We start from the raw sequence: 8,710 nt of genomic DNA, 5'->3' as shown, positions 1-8,710 counted from the left end.
GAGCTCTGCAGCATGCAACACCACGCCTCAGAAAGCTAATTCTACATATTTATAGGGCATATGGAGTGTTTCCATGCAAACTCACACCCACACCTATACACATATATATATGTGCATTGTCTATATATGCATATATATAGTGCATGATATATTTGTGTGTATACACAGTGTATGATATATATATATATAGTGTGTGTAATATATAGTGCATGATATATATGTATGTATATGTATACATGCTGTGGGATGGTCATTCTGTATGCTGTGAACGTGTGTTGTTCTCATTGGTTGATAATAAAGCTGTTTTGGCCAATAGCCAGGCAGAATAAGGCTTGGTGGAAAAATCAATCTGAGGACTGGGATAAAGAGTGTGGAGTCAGCAGACGCAAGCCCACTGCCCAAGGAGCAAGATTCCGAAGGACTGGTAAGCCACTGGCCATGTGGGGATGCATAGATTAGTAGAAACGGGTTAACTTAAATGAAAGAGCTAGTTTGTAATAAGCCTGAGCCATCAGCCAAGCATTTATAATTAATATAAGCCTCTGAGTGACTATTTGGAAGTGGTTGTAGGATGGGGCAGGACAGAGAAAAGCCTCTGTTTACATATACACACAATGCATGATATATGCATATGTGTATATGTAGTGTGTGTTTTATATATACAGTGCATGATATATATGTGTGTGTATATAGTGTGCTATATATATAGTGCATGATATATGTGTATATATATACAATGCATGATATGTGTGTGTATATAGTGTGCTATAGAAACATAGTGCATGGTATACATATGTGTTTATGTATACACACAATATAGATGTGTGCTTTATATATAGTGCATGATATATATGCATATATATACATACAATGTATGGTGTGTGTGTGCACATAGAATGTGCTATAGATATATAGTGAACAATGTATATATGTGTGTGTGTATATACACACAGTATGATCCATGTGTATATGTATATATACAGTGCAGGCTGGTAAAATCAGGGGGTTGACATTTCTATCTTCCTATTTCTTTTGACTTAGAGACTCAAGCCCCCTCCTCTGGATATTTATTTAAAAAAAAATAGGATTGCTCTAAATTAGTTTGGCCTTTTTACTTTTATTTTGCATTTTCCTTTTATTGAAAATTTTTACTCACATAATATATTCTGATTATATAGTTTCCCCTGCCTGTGCTCCTGCCAGTTCCTCTGCAGCTCTCCTCCCATCTGGATCTGCTCCCTTCCTGGCCCTCATTTGAAAACCAACAGGCTTATATAAAGTATAAAAGTTAACTGTATACCCATTATGGAAATCATTATCATAGTTCTTCAGGAAGACAGAACTCAATCTACCTCAAGATCCAGCTATATCTCAAGATCCAGCTATACCACTCTTGGGCATATGCCCAAAGGAATTCCATCCTACCACAGAGACACTTGCTCAACCATGTTCATTGTTGCTCTTTTCATAACAGCCAGAAACTGGAAACAACCTAGACGTCTCTCAATGGAAGGATGGATAAAGACAATGTGGTACAATTACATGATGGGATACTACTCAGTCATTAAAACAACAATACCATGAAATTCACAGAGAACTGGATAGAACTATCCTGAGGTATACCAGACCCAGAAAAAACAAATATAGTATGTATTCACTTATATGTGGATATTAGTGGTTAAATTCATGATAACCATGCTAAAATCTGTAGAACCAAAGAGGTTAGGTATAGAGTAAGGGACTAAAGAGTACAGATAGGTCTTATTAGGAAACAAAATCTCATTAGGGAAATAAAGTAGATTATTTTGGATAGGGGGGCCTGGAATGGGAGGATCAAGTGTTGGGGAGGGGAAAGGAAGATGCAGGAGAAGATATAGGGAGGGACAGCTAAAATTAAGGGCCATTTGAGAGGTAGTATGGAAACCTAACACAGTAGAATCTCCCATACATATATCACCTTCATATATATAATACATAATAACTAAACAAAATTGCCAAATAGTGGGGGAATAGAGCCCTAATTGGTCATCTTTTGACACCAAATGAAGCTTCCTGTACCAGAACTCGGTTACATCTAATTGATTTATTGGTCAAAATGGTCTCAGAGGAAACCCAAAAAAGCCCAGGTTGCTGCCAAGACCATAGGTTGCTCTCCACAAAGTGACAGCAAGGTTCCATTGCTAAAGACAACACCCATACAACTCATCAAATATGGAAAAATCAAGCTGGTACCTACATATATCTTTTACCCCTATATTCTAGTGTCTTTAGTATAGGAAGGTACTCTACATACTACCAAAAGAAAAGCATTAACACCAAGCCAGCCACAAACTCACTTATCTACAGTGATGTCCTGCCTGCAAGATACATTAGGGCAGTAGTGGCATGGAACTCTCAGGAATAACTAAGCAATATTTGATTTGACTTAAGGCCCACTCTGTGAGATGGAACCCATACCGGACACTACTTGGGTGACCAAGACCAGAGACTATATATAGCTCAGGGACTTAGGTTAAAACCAAATATTACTGTTCTAAAAAAAAATGTACCAATAAAATGACTCCTAAAGACATTCTGGTATACTCTTAGATCAGTGCCTTGCTCAGCCATCATCAGAGAAGCTTCCTCCTGCAACAGATGGGAACAAATTCAGAGACCCACAGCCAGATATTACACAAAGAGTGTGAGACCATGGAACATGCAACACTTGAAGGGATGTCTTCGTCAAATCCCTCCCTTTGGGGCTCAGGTAAGCCAACAGAAGAGGAGGTGGAAAGATTGTTAGAGCCAGAGGGGATAAAGGACACTAAGAGAACAAGGCCCTCTAAATCAACCTGATCAAAGTTCATATGAACTCACAGAGAATGAGGCAACGTGTAAGGTCCTGCATGGGTCTGCACCAGGTCTTCTGTGCATGACTTTCAGTTTAGTGTTTTTAAGGGATTCCTGAGTGTGAGAACAAATGAGTGGGTCTCTGGTTCTTGCACTTTGTCTTAGGTTCTTTTGATTCTGTTTGTCTGTCTTATCCAACTCTGATGTGATAATTATTGTTTTATCCCTTTTTATTTTTAACAAAACTATACCTTGGATCATGAAACCTCTCTTCCTTAAAAGGTCAAATGCCAACTGTTTAAATGTATGGCTCATATAGTTTCTATTAAAAACCACTCATTTCTGCCACTGAGGCATCAAAGTAACAAAAAATATATGCAAAGATGAGCAGTCATAGCTGCTCTAATGAACTATTTTTACAAAAACTAGGAGCTGGACCCTGGACTATAGTTTACAGAACCATAAATTGTGAATGAGAGAGATGGTATTCTTCACAGGCTGCAAGGCTGGATTAAAGTTTAGACCCAACCAACTTAAATTTGGGAACCTGGAGCACAGAGAATGAAAGAAATGATAACGTGTTCCTGCCTCAGAAACTTTTCAGATTCTCTACGGCAAGGCTTTTCTTCCTCACATTTCAGCAGGTTCTTAGAGGATTATTAACACGAGATTTCCTTCCTTCCTCCAGTTCCTCTCAGTTGACTGACAACTCATCTCTGGCTTAAAATGGGGCTGTAATGACTTTCCTGATTCGGTGTGGCAACCACAGCAGTCGTTTTTTCTGGGATTTTGTTTGGGAATCTAGAACAGTCCCAGACTTTTTCTTAAAGGGACAGATAGTGTTTTAGGCATTTGAGGCCCAGGTGAAAAAACAAGGAGACTGTGTAGGTATTTTCAAAACCATTTTAAAATAGAAAAAATTTAAATACATAATATATTTTATATACATATAAAATAGTTATATTAAATATAAAAGTATGTTACATATAATTATAAAAATATGAAAATGTTTATAGAAAAATATTTTAAAATATGTGTTTTTAAAAACAGTATTGGTCTGAGGTCAGGCCTTTGGCAGCTCCTGTGTAGTGTCTATAGCCCTCGTGGAGTAGATCTAACGAGGAGATTAAAAACACGTTTCTGTAGTAGAATTTTTCCATGGATCTAAAATGAGGACAGTCAGGATGAATTCTGAGACTGTTCAGGAAGCTGAGCATCATTTCTGTGTAACGCTCAGGACTGAGCACATCCAATGAATCGTACAGGAAAAGAGAAGGGAAACAAGGGAAGCTGGTGGCCTAAGGCTCCTGAGTCGGATGCGTGTGCCCTGACTGGACACTGGGATAGTGAGGCTGGACAAGACTTTGGCCAGGAGCACAAACAATAACACCATTGGGGCAGTGAGGTGACAGTCCTCTCGCTCAAGTTTACTAGTCTGCATAAGCCATTTGGGGATCTAGTCCAAACAACAGCAAAAAAGGTATTTTGGCCTTGGGGATACTCAAAACTAGATTTAATATGGTTTAGGTGAACAATTAATGTGATGTTTCATGTGGCATGAATATATACCACATACATGGTACTATTAAAGACATATGGGGCCTTTAACCCCCACCACAAAGATTTGCTATATAACATGGACCAAACCAAACTAATAAACAAAAAAACAAAAAAGGTCTCTATCAGTGAACAGGCTCTGGAGCTCCTGGCTCTTCCTCTAAGTTCATACAAACTCGATATGCACAGCATACCTGAGTATTGCTCGAAAATACCTTTCCTGCGGCGGCAATCGTGAGCAATTCCAGTACCTTCTGCCAGCTGAGTGCAGACATAACACAAATGGTATTACCATGTCAAGGGCAAATGCTAGATTGCTCTGCTCAAACTTGGGAAGCCCACCTCTTGTACCTCTTTTGGATGGCATGAATTTCTTATTCCTGATTTCTCTTGGTGAGTCGTGCTTGTCTTCACATGCATGTGTGTGTGCTCGTGGGGGGGTAGAGAGTGTACATGTGAGTATGTATGCATACAGGGAGCAGAATATAAACTCAGGTACCATTTATCAGCTGTGACCCACCTTCATTTTTCTTTGAGAGAGGGTTTCTCACTGACCTGGAACTTGCAGGGTAGGCAACACTAGCTACGCAGAAGGTCTGAGAGATCCACCTGAAAGGGATTACAAGCACACACCACCACACCCAGCTTTCTTTACATAGGCACTGAGGATCAGATCAGGCCCTTGTGCTTACAAGGTAAACATGTTACTAGACAAGCTATTTACCCGGTCCCTCTTGAGTCCTACCTTGACTAAGCAAAAAGTCCACAGGCTTACCTTCTTACATTAAGAGCTGGCTACACTGGCTTATTGGGAACCATACCCTGTTTGCAAACCAGGAAAGTGCTAATTCAGAAGCAAGATGAGCCTACCCAGGCAGTATGTTCTCTAAGTTCCATAAACTCCTGCCTTGTAACCAGGGTAATGAGCACCCACTGAACAAAATTCACAGCACTTTCAGTAGTTCTTCTACTCTGGCTCCCTCCAAGGAAAGTAGGTTTTGTAAGTCTTACACAGCATCCTCCCTATCATGTTACAAAAGTGCTCCCCAGCTTCACATGGTTTACAGTGAAGACGCGTGCGACCCTTTTATCACGGTGGCATCTGTCAGCCTCCTCTCCAGCACACACTTCACTGCTGGACCTTATTATCCTCCCTTGCCACTGTTGAAAGTGTGCACTCCTCTATTACAGCCGTCACGGGAGCTGGTAGGCTCTGCCATGAAGTCCAGAGTGGCAGCTAGATGCTTGGGTGTGAAATAACATGTCAGCATCCAACCTTGCTCAGCAATGAGATTTGGCACTTCGAGGAGCTCCGATTCTCCGAAGCCAGCACCATCTGCTGAGAGTGGATAAATATATAGATGGAAAGTGCCTTTATTGCTCCCGTGCCCTATCTGTTTGATTGCACATTGTGCTGTTTTGATTTACAATCCACTCTCAGATTCCTGGTTTGATAGTATCTATTATCTGTGGTTGTCACTCGAAAGAACTGAACTTTATTTTCTCTGCCGCTGCGATGTGCCCGTGGTGGGTGAGAAATAACCCTCTCTCTGCTTTCGTTTTCACAGATGATCCATAAAGAGCTTGACAGGGAAGTCCCTCAAAAGCACATATGTAGTATGCACAACAAATGAAAAACAAAAGGGCTGGGGGAAAATAATGACTATGCCATGAGCACCGAAATAAAGGAAAAGAAGAGAAATGCTGAAACTGAAACTCGATGCTGCAGCTGGAAGAGCAGAGGTGATTAAGAACTCAGAATGAGATGCCAAGCCACTTAGATGCCTAGTCCCACTTCTAAGTTTTGAATGTATTAGTATTTTAGAAGTGAATATTTTTACATTGAAGGCAGCGATAATTCCTACTACACACAGTCATCTAGAGATTAAATTGGATGTTGTGTGGTACTTCGCACTTGGGAAGAGTGTATCATTTTTGCTCCTGTAGTAAACAAATAACATGTTCAAATTGAGTCGTGGGGGAATGTATAATAGTTGATCTCTTTACAAAGGCGGGGGTAAAATTGAGGGAGCGTGAATCAGTCAGTTTCATATTACTATACCAAAATGCCATGGCAATTAATGTATAAAAAGAAAAAGTCCTCTAGCTAACAGTCATAGAGGCTCCAGTCCTAGACGAGGTGGACCCATTGTTTTGGATCTCTGGTAAGAGTAGCAGGAACATGTAGTGAAACAACTACTCACATCATGACCTAGAAAGCTGAAGGGGGACTGGGAACAAGGTCCCACAATCCCCTTGGAAGGCATGCTTGACTATGATTCCCCCCATTAATACACATTTCTAGGCCCACCATAATTCCCTGCATTGCCCTTCTGGAGATGAAGAATTTTGCACAGAGAATTTTGCAGGATACTATCCAGATTCAAGCCACAACAGAGCTATAGAGGTAGTGCATCATCACTGTGCAGAAGCAGTCAAGCCTTTAACATTCCTGAAAGATGATAAGTGGCCACCAGTACTGAGTATAGACATGGAAAATTATTTAGTGGGAGCTGGCTACAATAGCAAAATCCAACTAAACCATGCTTTCAAGCAGGAGAGAGGCAAAATTCCCCAACAAGCTCACTCTGTACTGTTCACTAATCTGCTTGTGTCCCCTCCCACCCCACTTCTGTCCAGACAAGAACTGGTGAGTGAGGGTATCTACTGATGCAGCCATGTATACGAAGGGAGATAGTGAACCAGAATGGGTAACAGAAGTGATGGCATCCAGATTAGCAACACATGCTGAGGACCCTATGTATTTACACTGGAAGGTTTTGCTTGATGGAAAATATCCTTTCCAAATCACATCCTCCATACTGTTCACTTTCCACAGAGTTCTTACAAACTTTCAAATCCGGTCAGATCATTTCTGCTTATCACCTTCCATAATTTACAGTTGCCCTTGAATAGCTCTTTGAGTTTTCTCTTTATGCCAAGAACTTTCTTCCTGATTCATAACATTCACCTCACATCCTTCTTTACAAAACCATCCCATGCCCTCTCCAGGGTCCATGCTCTTATCACTGTACCTGTTTTCCTGGAGTTGGTCACATCCTTACTCCTCCTTATCTGTCAAAATGGATCTCAAACACCTTCTCTACAGAAAAGCATTCATGACAGTACATTCTAAAGTAGTCCTCATGGCAGATTCTATGAGCATCTGTTCCATAGCTGGTGTTCTCTTTTAAAATAACAAAAGCGCAGTTAATCACTGGACTCACTCATGATCTGAATGCAAAATGTCCTCCATAGGCTCCTATGTTTGCTCGTTTGATCTCCATTTGTGAGAGCTGTTTTTAAGAGGCCATGCATGGAATCTTTCGGAGCTGTGCCTAACTGGAAGGAAGTGGATCTCAGAGGGAGACCAATTTCAAGATTTCATGACCCACTATTGTTTTCTGTCTTCTCTTTGCTTCCAGATTACTTAGATGCGATCAAGCAACCTAATGCTCCAGTCACCACAGCTGAGACCCAATCCCAACGCCATGCTTTCTTTACTCCCTGTGATGGGCTGTACCTTCCAGTTCTGAACCAAAATAAAGCCATTCTCTGTGAAGTCATTTCCTCTCAGGGATCTGGTGTCAGCCACTAATCTAGGTAATCAATACATATACAATACTACCTAATCGAAAGGCTACACTTTGTATCTTCTTAAAGGTTTGGAGGACCAGGTGACTTAGCTCACTGCAATGAGATGCAAATGTCCAATAGAATGCCAGGGAGTTTTCCAAAGGTGCAAGATGCTTCTTTGCTTTCTTGCTGCCTGGGGCATGGATGTGATGGCTGGAACTTCATAGTCCTCTTAACCACCATGAGGACAAGGGTGGGACCTGGAAGACTCATTAAAGATGGAGAAGCTGGAAGTAGGCATTATCACTAATGAGTTTCCATACTCAGTGAGTCTAAAACTCTCTTGAGTTTGTGTTCAGCCCTCCCTATATCTCCTTTCCACTCTCATCCTTTCCCTGCTATTCTGAAATATATTGCTTCATTCTCCTTTCTCCGGGTTCCTGCTGCCTGAAACGATCATATTTCTTTATCTGTTTACTTGTAGATTGCTTGTCTCCCTCATTGAAAGAGAAGAACCTTGTCTCACTTTCAATTTTATCTCCATTGTCTAAAACAGCAACTGGCCAGTGATGCGTGCATTCCAGTACTACTTTGAATCATTTTATGTTACCTTAGATGAGAATGTTTGCCTGAGGACATATTTTCATAATTATTTTTTTTTATTCTGCACTAGAACGGTTGGAGAAACCACAGTCATTCTGGCTAGACAGAATTAAAGCAATAAAACCATATCTTAATTGGAATG

At 40.7% G+C, this 8,710-nt stretch overlaps 1 long non-coding RNA gene across 1 annotated transcript; it reads left to right on the top strand.

The window, feature by feature from the left end:
- The first annotated feature begins 1,222 nt into the window (after window positions 1–1,222).
- LOC128116222 (uncharacterized) lies at window positions 1,223–7,986 on the top strand. Its single transcript, XR_008220411.1, has 4 exons — window positions 1,223–1,617; window positions 2,590–2,749; window positions 5,958–6,132; window positions 7,815–7,986. It is a non-coding gene; the product is annotated as an uncharacterized LOC128116222 (long non-coding RNA).
- The last annotated feature ends 724 nt before the right edge of the window (window positions 7,987–8,710 follow it).

The sequence above is a fragment of the Peromyscus californicus genome, unplaced genomic scaffold (assembly GCF_007827085.1).
Source record: "Peromyscus californicus insignis strain IS unplaced genomic scaffold, ASM782708v3 Scaffold_20__1_contigs__length_68692818, whole genome shotgun sequence".
NCBI classification, from domain to species: Eukaryota; Metazoa; Chordata; class Mammalia; order Rodentia; family Cricetidae; genus Peromyscus; species Peromyscus californicus.
Note: the sequence above shows the minus strand (reverse complement) of the source record. Positions and strands in the feature narration are given on the sequence as shown.